We start from the raw sequence: 22401 nt of genomic DNA, 5'->3' as shown, positions 1-22401 counted from the left end.
TGTGGAGGCGTGGAAGAGATGACCTAAACGCAGGACTCACGGTGCAGAAATGAAGAGGATTTATTGGAGCGGGTGAATGAACAAAGCAGGAACGATGGAGTGGCTGGCTGACTAACTGAACATACAGACGGAGAGACGACATTAACATCAATGACACGACAAAGAACTGGTGAAACTGAGGAACTTAAATACACAGGTTGAATGATGACAATGATTGGAAACAGGTGAGTACAGGGCTGAACATAATCTGACTAATGACACGAGAGATAAGCTGACACGGGGAAAAAACAGGAAGTGAAACATTAATGTGGCGAACTAAACTGAACATGAACAAACTGAAATCACTGGGTCAACGACCCAGGAACCCTGACAACATGTACTCTTAGAAAAACAAGCATTAGCAATACACATTGACCGTGGTCAGACGGTGGTCAGACGCAGGTCGACAGGTTCCAGAGGTGCCATAAAAAGACCATAAAGTTAGCCATCCATAGCTGTGGAAAGAATGTTATTCACATCATCAAAGTAACCTTCACATTTTCCCAACAACACAGTGTAACAGCATCACCAACTCATAACCTGTAAACACCGTTTTCTTCACACATAAACCCAGAAATCCTGTAGTAGAGAAACATTAACTAGTCCTCTTATGAATCACATGAAGAACTGCAATGCTGTAGAAAAGAAAATGCAAATGTTAGCGCTGCGCAGGCGTATGCTTACTTTATCACAGTTACCTCTGTAAGCAACACAAGATAGTGAATAACACCCCTGGTAGATGCACAGACACAGAAAGTGGCATTTAAAAGGTTAAATCATCACGCAACCTCGAATGTTGCTGTCATCCTTCTGCTCCTGTAAAAAGAAACACACATAGATTCATCCACCCCTTTGTCCTGTCTAGGCAGAGGTTAACCTCGAGTAGTGGTCAAACCTCGTCAACTTTTGTCAGCTTTTACCAGTCAGTTTTTTTTTCTCTTTCACTCATTCGTTCATACATTCTTTCTTTCTTTGCTGATAGTGGAACCTATCGTTGCATTTAGTTTCCACTCTCAGCAAAATGATGTCATTTCAAAAAGAAAAAGACGAACTTTAGATCGGATTACCTCGCTGAATCCTTCTTAGGGAGGGACTCTCATTTTCTAATTGTCCCAAATAAGTGGCTTTCTCCTGAGTCCATTTTAATGTGGAGAAACTCACTTGTAACGGTTTTCTCGACATGTCGTATAGCACTTTTAATTCCCGACGTGCGGATCTGCTTAAAGAAAAGAAATTGACAAACAGAAATCAGTGCCTGTTCAAAAAATAAAAATAAAATTAAAAATAACAGATTATCAAACAAAACTTTCAGTGCACTGTGAAAGTATCAAAATAAAAAGGCCTTGTTAAATCATGACACAAGCTCCTCATCTCAGGAGGGTAAATCATACCATTAGCATGATTTATCATACCATCATACTAATTGGCAGGCTCAACTTCACAACAAAAAAAAATCATCAGCTAGATTCACTCCAAACCAACCATCAGCTGCACAACACACAACATAATCCTAATATGTCTTATTAGCTATGAGTTTAATCCCCAGGTCTGTGCTTTTCACTCATTTAGTCCACAGATCTATTTTATCCAGTTTTTCTTTTTTCCCTTCATCATAAAACATGAGACATGTTGTCATGCACTTCACAAAAGAAGTTTGTTCTTATGCATTCAGAGTTGTGTATCTAGGTACAGGATTCACTCGCACATCAAAACAGGAAACTCAGTGTTTTAGAGTCTCCACTCTAACAAACTCCAAACATCCCATTCACTCGTGCTAGAATTCAGTCACCTTTCATTAATCTAAGAACGATCAACTAATTTGTATATCAGCTATTAACCAACTAAGATGACAGGACAACAGAAATGCATGTTCAAAATGTTATCACAAAAATAAATTTCCCTCATACAGTAAATTAGTTGTGCTGCATCAATCAAGCAGGAAGCATCTCCCAATTTACTATATTAACAACTAAATTTATTGTCTGATCACTGGTTGGTCAAACCAGAATCTTTTTTCCCGCGAAAGTTAAAACTGTTGTCCTGCAACCTAGAGAGTCAATTTTTTGCACTGGATAAATTCAGCATTTGATAACAAGTGTCTGCTAAATTTAGACTTTTATCACTGATGAGAGATAACAAGCTAATTTCCATTGCATGTGCGTTTGTGTTATTAGGCAGATTGGAGCTGCATATCCAGCAGAGCATGTTCTTAAATCTGCCTTTCCTACACATTTCTCTGCTATTATTTAATCATTTTGTAACTGATGTGCTATGAGTCCACTGATCTTTGCATCACTTCTCATCACACTAAGTGACTTGGACAAGATGATAAACAGACTCACATGCTTAAGATGTTGTCTAATCTTCATAAGCTCTCTTGTGTTTGGAAGTGTTAGTAGGGTTAGTAGTAATGCATGTTCTGCTTGTGTGTGTGATTTTGTATATGTTTCTTTTTGCAGTGTTTCAGACTCCTTCACAATTTTGCCACTTAAACAGTCAGTTTTGTTTTTCCCAGGTTTGCTAACCCAAATTTTGATTTCCCACATTTAACACCAGCACTCTATGTTCTACTTACTCTCACTCTGTGTTCTCTCCCACTTCAACAGTCCAATAGCCGGCAGTTCTCTTTCAGCTTTGTCCTGTGTTTCACTGTCTCTTCTTGCCATTTTCTCCAAAGGTGGCAAATGTCAAACTCCAACAATGTCCTCAGTTCTCCTCAAAAGTTTTCTTCACATGCATAGTGAAGTTTCAGCTTGTTGTAAACACGGTGCCATTCATCCAATCAGGCAGGATGATGGGTTTGCTCTTCTTCTCTGATGCTGTTTGTCCACACTGCTGCTGCTTGCTGGGACTCTTTTCTCAGGACTTTGCTGCTGTTTCTTTATCTGCCATGTTATTGCTCCTTGGAGCTGCATTCCTTGTCTTCCTTGGGAGGAGTGAGAGCTCGCTTGTGAGTTTGAGAAACACATGGTGCTGTAAATAAGTTAGCCAGAAACTTGGCCTGAATGTTTCCAATGATGTTAAACTATAACTTTCTTCCGACTGCTGCATGTGGAAAATTGATTCAGGTCTGCTTTTCACCTGAAAGTGACAAACTAAGAGGTTTTCATTATTATTATCACTGCTTAATCAACACACATCTCTCTCTCTCTGTTTTTGTGAACAGTCCTTGCTTAAAAGCAGAAAATGAGATTGTAGTTGTTCTTGGCTGATCAACACAAAACCTTTTTCTTATTATTTTTTATCTACAATGTGAATTTTTTCTCTTTTTCACTCTTTTTTTATTTTTTTATTTTTTATTTTTTTTAAATAGCTGGTGACCTGCAGAATCACCGCTCTCACAATCAGAGGCAATTACTTTTTACACAGCGCACAAAGACACCGTGACGTCAAACACATTCACACTCACTTTTTCATCTGCGTAAATAAATCACATGGCTGATGTTATGTGCCATGGTGATCCATAAATATGATCACAAGTTTATTTAACTATTTTTCAACCCAACAAAACAAATAAACAGAAACATGATGCTGATGCTATAAACACTCCACACACATGAGTCAAGATGCAGAAAAACTGCTCACGGAAACTCTGTACACTCCAGTTATCACAGTTATCATAGTTCTGTTTCCCTCTCTTTTATGAGTTCTCAGCCAGATCTCGATCTGATAATGTGTAGCTTGCTCATCAGCTCAGAAGAGACCGCAACGCAACCTCACAGTGGTTGCGTGCTTTGCCCCACACAGTGGCAAAGACTTGCACTTTCATATTCAATTCAGCTTCTCCAGTAGTTTTCAGCTGTTTCATACAGGGTTCAGCATATTAGTCGTTTTCATAGGTGTGCTCTATATGTGAACCAAGACGACAGTCTTTCAAACAGGTCAAGTGCCTCTATGCACGTCATTAGTTTAAATATTTACCTATTTTACTTCATATGTCATTGTACTGAATTTGAGCAACCCTGAGCTTAATGCAGATTACTATTAACAACTGGTTAAATTAATGGTCTGGAGCACCGGCTGTTGTTGATCAGGGCAATCTAAAGAATCTGCGTTTTTGTTTTTTTTTTTTTGCTTCTTGTGGATTTCTCCACCTATTTGCACTTATTTTACCTGCTCCGGTTTGTTGTTTTTCTAACTATTCCTCATCAGGTGTTAATTTTACTTGTTTATTCCCCATTTTCAACGATTTTGCTGGGCCGTCGCTGGCACGCTTGACTTCAGAGTGGTTTACTGATACGGCCTTCGGCTTCACCCTAACGGTGAAACGGTATCAGTTTTATGAGATGAAACTCAACCGTTCTCCTTTGTCACCAGTACGTGAGCCTCAGCAAAGAAAACAAAAATAGAAGTAGTTCAGCAGCGTATTGTGCTGTAAAATCAACTTACTTCCAGACACATACACACATATAGACATTTGCGCGCTAATTTGTCACGAAGTAATTTCAGCTACCTCTAAAACTAGTCAAAACACAGTTCCTTTTGGCGAACTTAAACCTATTTTATCACATTTCTTTAAACCTTTGTGGCCGTTTTATATACCAAAATAGTGTTTCTCCCCCTCCGACTTCTCACTGGTGGTTCAGATCATCGGACTGAATCCCACCGCCGTGGACCAGATTAAAAACACCGGCCCAGACCCGAATGCACGTCCTGGGGCTCTCTCCTCATCTAAGAGGGCTGTCGACAGACTTCGGTGCTGGCTTCCCACGGCGTCAGGAATCAGTGCTGGATCTTGGAACAGAGTCACAGATAACAGTTCTGATGTTTTCTGCTCCGGCTATGAAGGACCAAATAATGTTAAGAAATATACTCTAAAACACTTCTTCAGTAAAGACTCAGAGAAGAGAAACACACAGAACTTCTTGCTAGCAAGGGCAGCCTCCAGAACTGAGACTCGCACTGAGAAACTGCCCCGGTCTTTATTTATACTTCAGTGAGCGTTTGTTCCTTACATTGGAATGTGGAGGTGTACGTGTGTGTGTGTGCGTGTGCGTGCGTGCCTGCGTGCGTGTGTGCGTGTGTGCGTGGGTCTGAGTGTGGCCCCATAAACGACTTCCCTTAACCTGCTGGTCTGGAAAATCCAACAGTTCATCTACACTCAACAAAAATATAAACGCAACACCTTTGTTACTGCTCCCATTCCCCATGGGATGGATGTAGAGACCTAAAATTCATTCCAGATACACAATATAACCATCCCTCCCAAACAGTGGTCACAAATCAGTCCAAATGTGTGGTAGTGGGCACATCTGCCATATTGAGATAATCCATCCCACCTCACAGGTGTGCCACATCAGGATGCTGATCTGACATCATGAGTAGTGCACAGGTGTACCTCAGACTGCCCACAACAAAAGGCCACCCTGGAATGTGCAGTTTTGTCTCACAGCAAAATGCCACAGATGCCACAAGCAATGAGGGAGCGTGCAATTGGCATGCTGACAGCAGGAATGTCAACCAGATCTGTCGTAAAGAAGCACTTAAACCAAAACTGACATAGCTACGTTAATCCTACCATAAAACAATAAGACAAGGTACGACCTCCCTAGGATGTGGGGGTGAACACCCTGGAATGTTACAGACCTCCAAGGATGAGACATTCTTTCAATATGCCACCAACTATATACTTCTACACACAAATGATTACATGCAGTATTCTACCATATGCAAACTTCCATCCATCCATCCATCCATCCATCCATCCATCCATCCATCCATCTTCATCCGCTTTATCCGAGGCCGGGTCGCGGGGGCAGCAGCCTAAGCAAAGAGGCCCAGACCTCCCTCTCCCCAGCCACCTCCTCCAGCTTATCCAGGGGAATACCAAGGCGTTCCCAGGCCAGCCGAGAGATATAATCTCTCCAGCGTGTCCTGGGTCTGCCCCGGGGCCTCCTCCCGTGGGACATGCCTGGAAGACCTCACCCAGGAGGCACCCAGGGGGCATCCTTGTCAGATGCCCGAACCACCTCAGCTGGCTCCTTTCGATGTGGAGCAGCAGCTGCTCTACTCTGAGCCCCTCCCGGATGGCCGAACTTCTCACCCTATCTCTAAGGGAGAGGCCAGCCACCCTTCGGAGGAAGCTCATTTCTGCCGCTTGTATCCGCGATCTCGTTCTTTCGGTCACTACCCACAGCTCGTGGCCATAGGTGAGGGTAGGGACGTAGATCGACCGGTAAATTGAGAGCTTCGCTTTTACACTCAGCTCCCTCTTCACCACGACGGACCGGTGCAGCGTCTGCATTACTGCAGCTGCAGCCCCAATCCGTCTGTCGATCTCCGGCTCCCATCTCCCATCACTCGCGAACAAGACCCCGAGATACTTGAACTCCTCCACTTGGGGCAGGAACTCATCCCCGACCTGGAGTGGGCACTCCACCCTTTTCCGGCTGAGAACCATGGCCTCAGATTTGGAGGTGCTGGTCCTCATTCCCGCTGCTTCACACTCGGCTGCGAACCGTTCCAGTGCGAGCTGGAGGCCCTCACCCGATGAAGCCAACAGAACCACATCATCCGCAAAAATCAGAGATGAGATTCTGAGGCCACCAAAGCCATAAAAATTATGAATAGAACCGGAGACAAAGGGCAGCCCTGGCGGAGCCCATCACCCACCGGGAACGAGTCAGACTTATTGCCGGCAATGCGAACCAAGCTCTTGCAACGGTTGTATAGGGATCGAATGGCCCGTAGCAATGGGCCAGACACCCCATACTCCCGCAACACCTCCCACAGGACACCCCGAGGGACACGGTCGAAGGCCTTCTCCAAGTCCACAAAACACATGTAGACTGGTTGGGCAAACTCCCATGCACCCTCAAGTATCCTGGAGAGGATAAAGAGCTGGTCCAGTGTTCCGCGACCAGGACGAAAACCGCATTGTTCCTCCTGTATCCGAGGTTCGACTAGCGGACGAACTCTCCTTTCCAGCACCCTGGCATAGACTTTCCCAGGGAGGCTGAGGAGTGTGATCCCCCTGTAGTTGGAACACACCCTCCGGTCCCCCTTCTTAAAGATGGGGACCACCACCCCGGTCTGCCAGTCCACAGGTACTGCCCCTGATCTCCACACAACATTGCACGCAAACTTATATCATTAAAAGATTATACTGACTACTAAGTACAATTTTCCATTGACAGAGCCCTTTGTGTTTGTGTTTAGTGCAAAACAAAAAATGTTAGCATGGCCATGCTAAACCGAGACAAGTAAATAATTAGCTCAAAGCTCCTGTGTGCCTCTGGTGTAATTTTATACTTTGTAGTTTAAACCAAAAACCACATAAACTAGACCATATTCTTATTTTTATCCTTTTACCTGGTAGTTTGAAACACATTTTTACATATTTTTATGTAACTCTCTAACCTTATATTTCTATATTTTATTCAGCAGAATAATAATTATAATAATAGGTTATAATAATAGATTGGGCTGTTGGCCAGATCTCCTTAAGAGGACAGCATATGTGATGTCAGTGAGAGTAAAAAAGCCTTACAAAAAGCCTTACAAAAAACAATTAGATTAAAAAGAAAATGGCATTAAAAAGGAGGCAGGACAGAAACACAAAAATGAAGGTAATGAGTGAGTGGGTAAGGAGAAGTGTAGCCTATGCGCGTGTGTATCCCATATTCTACAAGCAGTGATATTAACTCTTGTATTAAGATGATAATTCCTCATTTTATTCCACTAGAGATTTCTTAATGACCCGCCTCCCTCTCTCTTCTCATGCTGTCACTCTCTCTGCTTTAATCCCATTTTGTTTCCTCCCTTATTGCCTACTTATTCCCTCTCATTTAGCTCTGATTAAAATGTGTTCACTGATCCTCCTCTACCCCTATTCCTACCCTCATTTTCCCTTTCTTCATCTCTACACAACATTATCTCAGATAATTTATTGTTTCAAGCCCTGCTGTCCCTCAAAACATTCAAAGCAACATCCAAAATTTTACCAAAGTTCAATTAGAGAGTTGACATAGCACCAAGACTTTAGTTTTCTTTACTGATACAATTTTATATATTTATTTATTTTTGCAGAACAGAGACCAAGGCCTTATTACACAGACTGAGTTTAACAAACACAAGTTATCTTTCTGTTATCTGGTTTCACCCAAACATTGACAATCAGGCTTAGCAATCGCGAAAAGCTGGTTATCAAATCATAAAGTAAACCCAAGACTTTCCTTACATGTTAACATGAAAGGGATGGTGCTGTATGTGTCAGCTTTATGCACTTTGGTCAGAAAGACTCAAAAATAATGACTACAGGGAGTGAAGAGTTATTAGGCAAGTTGTATTTTTGAGGAATAATGTTATTATTGAACAACAACCATGTTCTCAATGAACCCAAAAACTCATTAATATCAAAGCTGAATGTTTTTGGAAGTAGTTTTTAGTTTGTTTTTAGTTTTAGCTATTTTAGGGGGATATCTGTGTGTGCAGGTGACTATTACTGTGCATAATTATTAGGCAACCTAACAAAAAACAAATATATACCCATTTCAATTATTTATTTTTACCAGTGAAACCAATATAACATCTCCACATTCACAAATATACATTTCTGACATTCAAAAACAAAACAAAAACAAATCAGCGACCAATATAGCCACCTTTCTTTGCAAGGACACTCAAAAGCCTGCCATCCATGGATTCTGTCAGTGTTTTGATCTGTTCACCATCAACATTGCGTGCAGCAGCAACCACAGCCTCCCAGACACTGTTCAGAGAGGTGTACTGTTTTCCCTCCTTGTAAATCTCACATTTGATGATGGACCACAGGTTCTCAATGGGGTTCAGATCAGGTGAACAAGGTGGCCATGTCATTAGTTTTTCTTCTTTTATACCCTTTCTTGCCAGCCTCGCTGTGGAGTACTTGGATGCGTGTGATGGAGCATTGTCCTGCATGAAAATCATGTTTTTCTTGAAGGATGCAGACTTCTTCCTGTACCACTGCTTAAAGAAGGTGTCTTCCAGAAACTGGCAGTAGGACTGGGAGTTGAGCTTGACTCCATCCTCGACCCGAAAAGGCCCCACAAGTTCATCTTTGATGATACCAGCCCAAACCAGTACTCCACCTCCACCTTGCTGGCGTCTGAGTCGGACTGGAGCTCTCTGCCCTTTACCAATCCAGCCACGGGCCCATCCATCTGGCCCATCAAGACTCACTCTCATTTCATCAGTCCATAAAACCTTAGAAAAACCAGTCTTGAGATATTTCTTGGCCCAGTCTTGACGTTTCAGCTTGTGTGTCTTGTTCAGTGGTGGTCGTCTTTCAGCCTTTCTTACCTTGGCCATGTCTCTGAGTATTGCACACCTTGTGCTTTTGGGCACTCCAGTGATGTTGCAGCTCTGAAATATGGCCAAACTGGTGGCAAGTGGCATCTTGGCAGCTGCACGCTTGACTTTTCTCAGTTCATGGGCAGTTATTTTGCGCTTTGGTTTTTCCACACGCTTCTTACGACCCTGTTGACTATTTTGAATGAAACGCTTGATTGTTCGATGATCACGCTTCAGAAGCTTTGCAATTTTGAGACTGCTGCATCCATCTGCAAGATATCTCACAATTTTTGACTTTTCTGAGCCTGTCAAGTCCTTCTTTTGACCCATTTTGCCAAAGGAAAGGACGTTGCCTAATAATTATGCACACCTGATATAGGGTGTTGATGTCATTAGACCACACCCCTTCTCATTACAGAGATGCACATCACCTAATATGCTTAATTGGTAGTAGGCTTTCGAGCCTATACAGCTTGGAGTAAGACAACATGCATGAAGAGGATGATGTGGACAAAATACTCATTTGCCTAATAATTCTGCACTCCCTGTATATTGACAAAGTTTTAGCTTACCTGAAGAAAGTAAGAAAGCTGGCAAAAACTCATACTGTATAAGTTAACAAACTTATCAGTTTTGCAGCTCCTTCTTCAGGACAAAAAATAGAATGAATCACAACTGAGTATTTCAGTATATTAATGTTTAAAGGATAGTTTTAGTAGGGTTTAAAAATCTGAAAGTGAGTAAAGAATCTGCCCGTCCATCTAGATCATGGGGGAAGCCTAAGCAGAGAAAGCCAAAGTTCTCTTACACTAGCCACTTCCTCCAGCTCATCTTGGGGAACACATGGGGCGTGCCTAGGCCAGCCGAAATATATTATTTTTCCAGCATGTCCTGGGTCTACCCTTGGGCCTCCTCCCAGTAACACTTCAGCCAGGAGGTGCCCAGGAGACATCCTAGGCAGATGACTAAACCACCTCCTTTTGATTTGAAAGAGCAGTGGATTTGCTCTGAGTCCTTCAAGAATGACTGAACTTCTCTATCTCGAAGGGAGAGGCAAGCCACCCTTTGAGAAAAGCTCATTTCCATGACTTGTATATGTGATCTCATTCTCTTGGTCCCTGCTCAGAGCTCATGATCATAGGTGAGGGTAGATAGACGGGTAAATTGATAGCTTCACTTTTATGGTCAGCTCTGTCTTCACCACAACAGACAAGTACCCCAGTCCATTTGACAACCTCCCGCTCCACTCTTCATTTGTGAAGAAGACCGAAGATGCTTAATTTTCTCATTCCATAGTCTCAGACTTGGAGGCACTAAATCTCATTCATGCTGCTTTACAGTTGGCTGCAAATCATTCCAGTGCAAGCTGTAGGCAACCCTCTGATGAAGTGAACAGCATCCCATCCTCTACAAAATGCAGACACATGATACTGGGCCACCAAAGCCATCTGCCACTTGGCTCCTTTCTTTCCTCAAAAATTATAAACAGAATCAGTGATAAAGGGCTTTCCTGGCAAGGTCCAACATCCACTGGCAACGAGTCCCAAACTCTCATTATGGTTGTTTGTGAAACGAATGGCAATAGCAACAGGCCAAATACCCCATACTCCTGAAGCACCTTCCACTAGATCCCCCGAGGGCTGCAGTCAAATGATTTCCCTCTGTCCACAAAACACATGTAGACTGATTGGGCAAACTCCCAAATCACCGTGACATATCCTCAAGAGAATAAAGAGCTGGTACAGCATTCCACAACCAGGACAAAAGCCACATTGTTCCTACTGAATCCACGGCTTGACTAACAGATGGACTCGCCTCTCCAGTACAGTAGTGTGATTGCTATATAATTGGAGCACATCCTCTGGCCCCCTTCTTAACAGTCTGTAATACTTAATGGCGGGCTGGCATGTTTCTACTACTGTTTGTATATAAAAACATTTTTGTAAACACTATATTTTAACATATTTAAATAATATCAACAAAAAAAGGATATATGACAAATATTTTGCAATATTTTACCCCTGAGTCACCTCAAATGCTCTGGCCAGTGTTCATAAAGAGCGTGCAGGCTGCCTGCTGCTCACCTCGTAATGCCAGGTGTGGACCATCCCCAACTATCTGCTCTGGAGGAGGCTGTAAAACTGTGTGGAAGGAGTCTGATTCGGGTCAGTGAGTTAGTGAAGGGGGCTTTAGTCAGATGACAGTAATACTGAGCTGAGTTGTTGAGGATTTCCAGAATAGTTCCTTTGGTTAGCACTGCTGTTTTTGCTGCTGTTAGCCAGTGTTACTGAAACTTTCTTTGAGCGTGCATCTAATACTCACAGACTTAGCGAATAAAGTAGGACAGTTGGATCTAGGACTTTTGGCCTATCATTAGCTGGTATATTGTTAGCTTATAACCAGCTTTTTACAGCTGGTTTCTGTCAGCTGTCTGGAGACGGGATCTGCTGAAAATCAGAACAATTGTGACAACATCTGGAATAAACACGTTTATGCATGTTTTGTGTGTTAGACTCCTGACTTCAGTTCAGGAGATGAGAGTTCAGGTTAGCAGTAAGGAGATCAGGATGAGACAGCAGTGGTCGACGAGGCACATGAAGAAGAAGTGGTGGAGAAAGACTGGAGGAGTGGGTATGAACACACACAATGTCATGCAACCGCACGCCATGGGTAGTTTAAGTTCTTTTTTTAAAATTTTAAAATAAACTGCAAACAAATACATTTCAATCATGATTGATCACCCTTTTTTTGTGGCCATGTGACCTAGTTTGTTACAGCATACTAATCAGGAAAACAAAGACAATACATGTATCTAAAAAAAACGTCAATATTAATAAAGTTCAAGTCTCAAGTTTCACTTGGTGCAAACTCAGTTCATTATTCTTTTTCTGAAACCTAGTTAAAGGTATACTTTGGCAATTACAACTGCTAGTAGAGCTTTGGTGCACTTTAGCATTTAAGTGCATTTAATATTTGCTTAGCGGAAAGCTCGCTTTTTATGTTTCAGTGGACATTTTGATCTGGATACGTGCTTATCATATGACCATAAAGCAAAAAATAAAAACAAATAAAAAAGGAAATACATATGCAGTCACTACAATTATTAAAATTACAAGCTGTTTTGCTGTATAACATGTTTTTAAAAAAGTTTTTTATGATAACATTTTTACCAGATTTTGAAAGCAAAGCTGTTCTTCGCATTCTGGTTCATTTCTATCAAGCATGTATTCTTCATGTGTTCTAATACATAAGCACAAACTGTAATAAGCCCTGTGTATATTCTTTTTTTGCTCCATTAATGTTCATTTGTAACTGCAGCAGACGATTGCCTGTTGGGACTTTTATGTTTTAAGTATTTTATTTTTAATTTTAAGCAGTCCGTTTTCTTTGCTTTCAGTGTATTTTTCTGTTCATAATGTTAAGCTGTCTGTTAAGCTGCTGTTATTGTTATCATATTTGCTTACTGCTGGTGCCATTTACAGCTTCAGTCAGAGTCAGAAGGTTTTGTTTGAGATTTGTTTTTTGTTCTTCTTTTATTCGGTTGTTGTTTTGGTCGTGCTCCAAACCAGCATTGACCTTTGTAAAGGGATAATCCACTAAATCGCCCAGCCGGCCATAAAGAGCTTTTTATTTACCACACACTGTCTCCTGGCATTTTAAACCCACTCTTCAGTCTCCAACTTAGCCACGATCCTCCCACTCACTCGCTTTCTCAGCTGTCTCTTTTTCCATTTTCATATCACTCATTAGCTTGAACTCTTGATCACTAGCTCTCAGCTCTATTGCTTACACATCCTTTGCACCTTCCTCAATGTACACCTTTTACTTCCTATCGTTAACCCTCTTTCGTTTACTCCTTTTCTATCTCGCGCATCTGTGCTTCTTCTGTTTATCCATATACTTTTCATAGTACCTTTCTCACCTTCTTGTGCTTTTTCCAATCAAACAGCGTGTGTCCCTGTAACCCTTTTGAGGAATGTACACAGGAGGGGAATGTAGACAGAGATAAACAGCCACACAATAAATGTCAGGAGCACAGAAACACTACATGCCATAAGCAGTAAGTTAACAGTGTTTTGGAGTTTTGTGTCATATGAGCAGATGCTTTAATCTATGCTCAATATGCCCTTGAGTAGAAATGCCAAAAATCAAAAACATATAAATCAGAAAAATCTTCATATTTAATTGCCAAAAGTGACTTAAAATGTCAAATTACAGTTTTTAATTTTTAAATTAAATTACTCATCATCCTTTATGTTTCACCGTTGAGTTTGAATGGTTTGGATGGGGCACTTTTGTCTTTGTTTACCAGTAAATGTTCTAAAATCTTTACACCTGATCGGGAACACTTTACCTTCACACTGAATTGAGCCAGCTCTGCCTCTTATTATCCTGATTATGATGCCTTGTGTGCATCTCCTAGATTAGGTGTTTCAGGCATGTCCGGCCAGCAGGGGAGAAGGGCAGAGCCAGGATATAAGGTTCTGTCTCAGCTTGTGAATGCCTTGGTTTGTATATGAAAGAGCTGAAGATTTTGTCCACAAGGGAAGTCTGGATATTGCCGCTTAAAATGCTAAGTGATAGGAAATGATGTGTGTGGAAGTTCAAGAGGGTATTAGATGTCTACTAGGTGGTGTTGAGTGTCAAGTAAACACATCTATGGATCAACAAAGAGAGGATATATTGTGCTGAAAATTAAATTAAGGGTAGGTCTTTCAGTTATTACCTTCATAGCATATATAAACATGGCAGAAATTCATTACTTTTTTTTATTAATCCTTTATTTATCCAGGTAAAAAATCTCATTGAGATTAAAAATCTCATTTCCAAGAGAGACCTGGCATCATGGCAACAAAAGTCACATACCGCATAGGTATATAACATTTAAAACAAATACAGTATCCCATACAAACATGTGTAAAATATACAATAACAGATCAAATTAAGAGTACATTAAAAACAATCACACTGAGTAAAAGAGCTGTTCTCTCCTTCCTTCATTAGTGGGCTATGGCTTAAGTTTGTATATTAGTATAATATATTACATAGTTATATTATACTAAAGTTATTTCTTTTTTTAAATGTTTATCCCTGGGATCTAAACAATCACAGGCAGAACAGCACAACTTCTCTAACTCTGTAAATCTGCAGAAAACACATGCATACTTGTAAAATAAGTGAAATGCTGTTCACTTTGTCAAGCCATACTACAAACATTGAAACCTTATGAAAACATTATCTTCTGATGTAGGAAAACTGCATTCATGCTCAGTGGGAGATAATTTGGAAAGCACCTTTGTTCATTTCCCCTAATAATGTAAGGGAATGTAATGTTTTAATATAATGTTTTGTAGCAGAAGCCTGATACCTTTTTGCATATAACTTTATTTTTAATGGGATTCAAATACCACATAAAACCTGAAAAAGGTGAAAAATATAACATGCATTAGTGAAATTTAATAACGTATTCTACTTTTCTTCATTAAAAAATTTAGTTTTGGTCAAAATTGCCTCAAGGTCTAATATTTCACTATCCTTCCTTTTGCAAATGAAATTCATAGCAATTTGCCTCAAAAACTGATACATGAATCATTAAGATTCAGAGACACTTTAGATTAAAGATATCACCTTATAAATGCAATTACCTTTGACTCAGTGTGCCGAAAAACATATGATACTTTCAAAAGGCAAAAAAATAAATCTATTCTCACATTTTCATGAAGTTCCTGAAAACAGTTGTGGTCTTGTATGTGCACTCCACAGAGCTCGGTGTGTGTAAATGTGAGCATCCAAGAATCCGTCTTAACAGCACAAGCCAACCTACAAATCTCATGAAAGACTCACACGTCACACACACCTATCCAAAGAGGCTATTTAAAAGGGCTTTGATTCCATATAGACCTGTCTCACACCCTTATACACCCTCCACAGAGAAAAGCTGTGATAGTAAAATATTGTTCAGCAGCGTACTGGGGTCCGTTCTTTGTACCTCGCTTACGACATCCAAGATCAAATCATCGCGCTAACTTTGAGCTCGCTATCCCGGTTCTCCGAACACACCTGTTGTTGACGATTAGTATAGCTGGATGAAGTAATGTGAGATCACTGGGTGGCTTAACAGGGGCTACGCATCGATAGTAGAAACATTGATCGGCAACCCTTTGATTGGTCGGCGAAAATGTCGAAGGAGCGCGCTTGGTATTTTTTGGCAGCAGAGTAAGAACTCTTGATTGAGGGATTTCAGGAGTTTCAGAGTTTAATTAAAACGCAAGGGAACACTGCAAAGGCTGCAAAAGCAAGGAGAGAGGGCTGGCAGAAAGTTGCTGACAAATTAAACTAGTAAGTAATTTAATAATAATAATAATAATAATAATAATAATAATAATAATAATAATGGCTTGGATTTATATAGCGCTTTTCAAGGCACCCAAAGCGCTTTACAATGCCACTATTCAGTCACTCTCACATTCACACACTGGTGGAAGCAGCTACGGTTGTAGCCACAGCTGCCCTGGGGCAGACTGACAGAAGCCAGGCTGCCATATCGCGCCATCGGCCCCTCTGACCAACACCAGTAGACGGTAGGGTAAATTTATTATATTATATTACATTATATCCTCTTTCACATTAGAGCCACGACAGGACCCACTAGAACATGGGAACAAGTAAAAGTGAAATATAAGAATATCCTACAGAATGGTAATATTTATCACTTATATTGCTTTTAGTCTCTTGAAAAGAGACCCTGAAATAATCTGTTTGTTTGTTTATAACAGCAACCAAGAAAAGGGCAGAGCAAAAAAAGACAGATGGTGGTCCTGCACCCCCTCGTCAACATGTTGGTTAAGTAAATAATACCCTCACGGGAATATCGATATCTCTCTATGAGCACACTGTCGCGCTGAGCTAAATGATCCTGTCTGTCCCGCAATATACGCTGAATTCTGAGGACTCTCCTTATCAATCTTGCACCTTCCGCAATGGGTTGCTCGCGTATACGGACGGGACATGGCTGCGACAGACTTCCCAAATCCACCTTCGCTTTTATAGCCGTGGTCTCTCATCTTGCTTACATGAAGTAATTTACAATTACTACTCTGAAATATGAATTACATCTGAAATAATCAAATACATGAAATAGAATGATCAATAGTACATTTCCTTTTTTTAGGAAATGACCTGTATGTATCTGTATGGAATCAATAAAAGAATCAAATACTGCATTAACTTTAGTTACATTGATAATATTTATTTATGGTAAAACAGTGGAAAATATTGCTGTTGCTTTCGTATACATGAAGCGGACATACCTGAGTGGCTGCAATCTAATCCTGTTTACATAAAGTGAGCCTGCTCCCGAGCAGGTTTACACTTACGGATCTGTTGCTATGACAGCAAGTCCCGGATGAGCTTCGGAGAACCGAATGATCCAAGATCACGCGAAATCGTCAACAATCAAATCCAGCTAACTTACTTAGCGAGGTACGAAGAACGGACCCCTGGTGAGATTTTGGTATTGTGTGTAAGGAAGAGACGAAAGAATAGAATTGAAGTAAAGGAGAGAGTGTGTTTACTGCATGCACACTGATCAGAAACACACATTTTAATGGACAAGAATAAAAAGACTTTTAGAAAATGATGATATAAATAATCAAAGCTGTGAAGCGGCAAAGTTAAAAAAGGTGATGCTGTTACAAAAATACTTTTATAGCTAAAACTGTCATGATCCTGGGTCCTTTTGACCCACCATTTTGTGTTTTCTCTTTGCGATTTTGGTTCTGTTCTTCCTCTGGTTAGTGTTTACTCTGTTCTGCCCGTGTGTTCCTGTATCTAGTCCGCGTTTCTTAGTTTGTGTCCTTTCATGTGTAAGTTCCTGTTTTATTGTGAAGGTCTGTGTCTTATGTGAGTGTTTTCAGTTTGCCTCCCTAGTCTCGTCATGTTAATTACTCCCAGCTGTGTTCCCACCTGTATGTAATCCCCCTGTGTTCTCTGAGTGTATTTAAGTTGTGTCTTCTGTCATAGTAGTTGCTGGTTCGTCTGTGTTGTTTCCCCTCGGTCTCCCTGTATGTATTTCCCCGGACCTCCCTGCACCGTCATTCCTGGTTTGTGTTGTTAGTTTACCCAGTTTAGGTTTCGGTTTCATGTTCACACCCCGTTGCTGTTTGTACCCACTGCTGTAAATAAACACTCACCTGCACCAGAGCTGCCGCCTTTTGGGTCCTTACTACAAATCCACACGGCTTGCCCCGCAAACCGTGACAAAAACTATTTTTGTAATGTGAAAGAAATTATCAGTAATGTTAGGTTAGGCCTGCCACAGGCTGGCAACCCTTGCACTATGGCACCTCGAATAGCCTCCCATGATGGAGGGACAGAACTGAGATAAAAAACCCAAAAAAGAAAAAAGAAATGAAACATAAAACAAAGTTTGGTTGGAAAAAAAAAGAAAAATTATTCCATTCTTTTTTGAGAATTTTGAGCTTTAAGGAACATCCCGACAGAGTAAAACTAGGATATACAGAAGGGTCTGATCATCATGGGAAAAGTGCAGAAAGGACTGGGATTAATATATTCACTCTTGTTTGAAATTGTAAAAATCTTGCAAACATCCTTTTGAATTACTTCAACATAACCTAAGACTGAGAAAGTTCAAGCAGATATGACATTCATTTCTCCAACTCAGAGCTCTGGAGAATAGATCTAATTATTTGCTTTAGGTTTCTTGAAAGCTCTTAAATTGAATGGAATTCTAATCACTTAATTCCCTTGTTATAACTGATGACACAATATAGATGTATCATCAAACTGTATGAATTTGGACTGTGTCATGTGACAGTATAATACTACTTGCGGTATGGAAACTGTCATGAGAACTGAGGATAATGCCAGATGGGGCCACAGTTCTGAAAATATGACTTGTTGAATTGTGCTTGTAAAGTGTAAACAGACTAAGAATGACAAACTAATACAGGAAATTACATCATAGAAACTCAACATCATGAAACACTATGAGATGTTCCACAATTTTGTCTGCCTACCAAAAGATGTGGATCAGACTTCCCTGCTGTTTTAGTGTAGAGGAAGACTTCTGCAAAAGTACCTGCTAGTGCCTGTAGACTCATCATTCATGCACAAACAGTATTTACAGATTTAACTGGCTTTGAGGGGTCATATGGGAGTGAGGTAAAGAGAGGACAAAAAAGGGCACACGCAGGAGGACAAAGAAGATTGAGCAGGGGGGAAGAGGATTAGCGTGAGAATAAGGATGCATTCAAAAGCTTGGCTGAGAGGGGGAACATGAGGAAGCAGGAGAGTGGGAGAAGAAGAGAAGAGAAAGAAAGAATGTAAGGGAGAGAGCACATAGACTGAAGGAGTTGAAAGCACTTCAAAGCAAATGTTAGAGAGTCAGAGAAAGACAGAGTAGGAAAGCAAGGTAGACAGAGGAAAAGCGAAGGAGAGATAGAAGGAACGTCTTCCATCCTGTTAAACACTGTGGAGTGGGAAATGGGATTTTGTGTCACATTGCTTTGGCAAATTGCTGCATGGTGCTGGCTTATAGAGGATAGCCAGTGCTTCTTCTTGACATATACAGCTTTTCAGAGACTACTGTGGAACCCAAAGGTGCCCTGCCGCAAAGTTAGAATGGGTGTCCACATCATTCCAGATAAATTGGTTCCTGAGGCCATTGTTCATGGATGCTGGTAATACCTTGGCTGGCCTCTTGTGGAAGGGACCGAAGAACAGTCAGGTTAACTCTGATAGGTCAGAAGGGACTTCAGTATTATTCTTAAACTAAATGTATAAAATTAGGGACAAAAATAGCTAGTTAGCTTTTATAGTTGGCATTTCAGAAAACGGAAAGCAGAACCATGATGTCCACAGTACATCCCTAAAAAGCAATGGCCTTAAATGCATGTTATTACCTCGTGTTACAAGTCTGTCCCACAAATGCTTCATTAGTACTATGTAATAATATAATAATATTATAATAATGTAATATAAAAACAAAGAGTGTAAGTGAAAATGTGTTTTTACAATGTTTATTATTATTTATTTATTCATTATAAAGATTCCCTTTGTTTGCTTGCTTCCACATTCCATGTTTATGACGATGATCTGGTTATGTTGAGCAGCCTCCCGGGGTGTGTGGGCGGGATATCTCTGACTCACTGTTTCTCAAACCTATCAATGGTGCTTTGTTCCCATCTCTGTCTTCTTTCTGGTGGCGTCTTGTGTGCTGCGTCCTATGTTTCTCAAACAAGTAATGCGGTTTAATAATTTATACCATTGAAAGGCGATGTTGTTTCTTTTTAATAAGGCGACACACAAACACATCACAAACATAGATAATGGGCCACACCATGACTAAAGTCAAAATCAATACTTTCTGAAGGATAGTATCACTTCCAGCCTTTTACTGTAAAATATTTTTCAAATGTCAAGGCTGAGTAGGTTTTAAAAATCCCAGAGTGGTATTATTGTTTCAGTTCAGAGCATAGATAATTAGCAAACATTAATATAAAAGGTCTTTGTTTTATCTCTTATTTAACTTTGATAAATGGACAATTACCTATATAGCGGTATTTACCCTACCTGAGCACTCAGCAATAGGTTTCACATTTTAGATTATCTATTGTTTTTCTTGATGATCGCAATGCATTTATTATGATTTGACTGATAGTTTGTGATACTTTATTTTGATAGATTTTGACACACTAATGGCCTTTCTGAAGTAGTCAGTTGGAGTAGTTTTCCATTAAGTAGAATTCCTTGCTTATTTAAGACAGTCTTGTGTTGTGTCCTTCATTTTGCTGCTGGTAATTTTGTAGGGTGCAGTTTTTTGAGACATTACCATAAGTGAAGAGATAAAGGTTTCTTTAGATCACTCGTTCAGAAGTGATCTGAAAGAATATATACATTTTTAGTGATAATATTTTACCTAACACACACACACACACACACACACACACACACACACACACACACACACACACACACACACACACACACACTATAGGTGAAGCATAAATATGAAGAGAATAAAATGTAATTATTATACCAATATTATATCATACAGTACTTAGCAATTTCATTATTGCAGGTATGGCTGGTGAGAGCTGAAACCACACATGCTTACCCTTTGTGCCTCTTGCTATTGATCAAAACATTAGCAACGTAGCTCAGTAATGAATTGGAAAATCAAGGCAGGCTTTCCATTGTCTCTCCATTCTTTTGACATTTTAAACAAGCCAGCATAGAACCACTGCAAACGAATTCTTGATTTATAAAGCAACAGGATCCTGAGTTCCCTTCAATATATGGTACAGTTTTTTGATTAGCTTTGAGGCTGGTGGAAACATTTTATTTATTTATTTATTATAAATGAGTTTTAGTTTAAGTGACTTTTGATATAGTGTAAGAACAGAAAGGACAAGCAACCTTTGGTGTTTCTGCAACTGGAGGATTTGCAATGTCGATGATTTCAGGGAATGTGACTCTCAGATTCATAACTCTGTGACTTTTATGTTTTAATGCCTTACTGAAATTCAGTCAAAACCCTAAAGCGAAGAGTAACAGCCTCCTCCGGTTCTTTATCCTATACTTAAACATTAAATAAAGTATTAGCATTATTTACTCAGGCTATCATAAAACAGCTTAGAAGCCGAGACATTTCTAAAAGAAAAGGGTGCAAAAATCCAGACATTACATTTTTTTATGTATACATTTTTTGCTTGTATATTTTTTCAACATATGCTGTTGTTTTCTTTAACAATGCCTATCTTGTTATATAAAATTATTTCCACTTTTTAACCATTTCTGCGTCTTTTTAGCCCATTGTTTATATTCAACATTCAGTGCTGACTTGGAGCTAAAAGTACATTCACTGTATATATGTATTTAAATATATTCAACATTATGCACTCCACACTGTATATAAATGCCACTTGTTTTGCACATATTCAACTCTGTATATTTTATATATTTTATTATTATTATTATTATTTTATTTTATTTTTTTACTATTTAATTTGTAAAAATGTGTATACACACACACACACACACACACACACATACTCGCTTAAGTCCCGTTTGGGGTCGCATATCTTAACTCCCCCCCTTTGGGGACACCACTTTCTGTATGGTTTAGAAGCAAGCTGGCAACTCAGTTTTACTCCTCCAAGACCACAGAAATAAAAAATCACTTGAGATTTTAATTTTAAGCAACTTTTGTCCAGACAGTATTTTTACCTTCCCATTGGGGACTTGGAATGTTTAATGTCCCCTTTGGGGTCTTCAGCGATACACAGATAAAAAAAAATATTTTATGCCACTTTTGGGGACCTTACTTCCATTTGGGGTCTTCGGCGACACACACATACACAAACTATTTTATGCCACTTTTGGGGGACCTTACTTCCATTCGGGGTCTTCAGCAATACACACATACACAAGTTATTTTATGTCAGTTTTGGGGACCATACTTCCCTTAAAGGCAATTCCTTCAAAGTACAATGTAATGTTAACTACCCAATCTAACAATAATCTAAACAATAATTAAGGTCTCTATTTATCTTGAAGAAATCAAAACTATGTCCAATGTCTCGGCCACAGAACAATTTAAATTTTTGACTGCATTTATTACTACTGTGTTGTTTTGGGAGTTTATATGCACATCATTAATGCAGAGAAACTTGGATAAAAAAAATCATCTGTACTATTGAGTGTTTGTTACCAGCAAATTGTAAGGCAAGAACTTTGCTTCCAAATATGTTCACTGGGAAGAAGTCCCTGGTCCCCTGTCTTCATCTTGATCCGTTTTCTTGTTCTATTGTGTTTTTGTTGGCTCCATACCTGACAGAAGAGACTCAATCTCATTGCTTGAGGAATCTGGATTTTGCAGATCAATTTTTTTTTACATTTCAGGCATTTCTCATGATGCTGCTTCAGCTTGGTTAGTCTTGAGTAGATAAACATCAGTTAAATAGGCAAACATTAGACAGTTAAACTAGTTTTTATATTCTATTTAAACTAAAAGAAATTTCTAATTTCACCTATGAATTGTTAACACAGATAATTTGAACACAATTACCA

The sequence above is a fragment of the Rhamphochromis sp. 'chilingali' genome (assembly GCF_963969265.1).
Source record: "Rhamphochromis sp. 'chilingali' genome assembly, chromosome: 21".
Lineage (NCBI taxonomy): Eukaryota > Metazoa > Chordata > Actinopteri > Cichliformes > Cichlidae > Rhamphochromis > Rhamphochromis sp. 'chilingali'.
Note: the sequence above shows the minus strand (reverse complement) of the source record.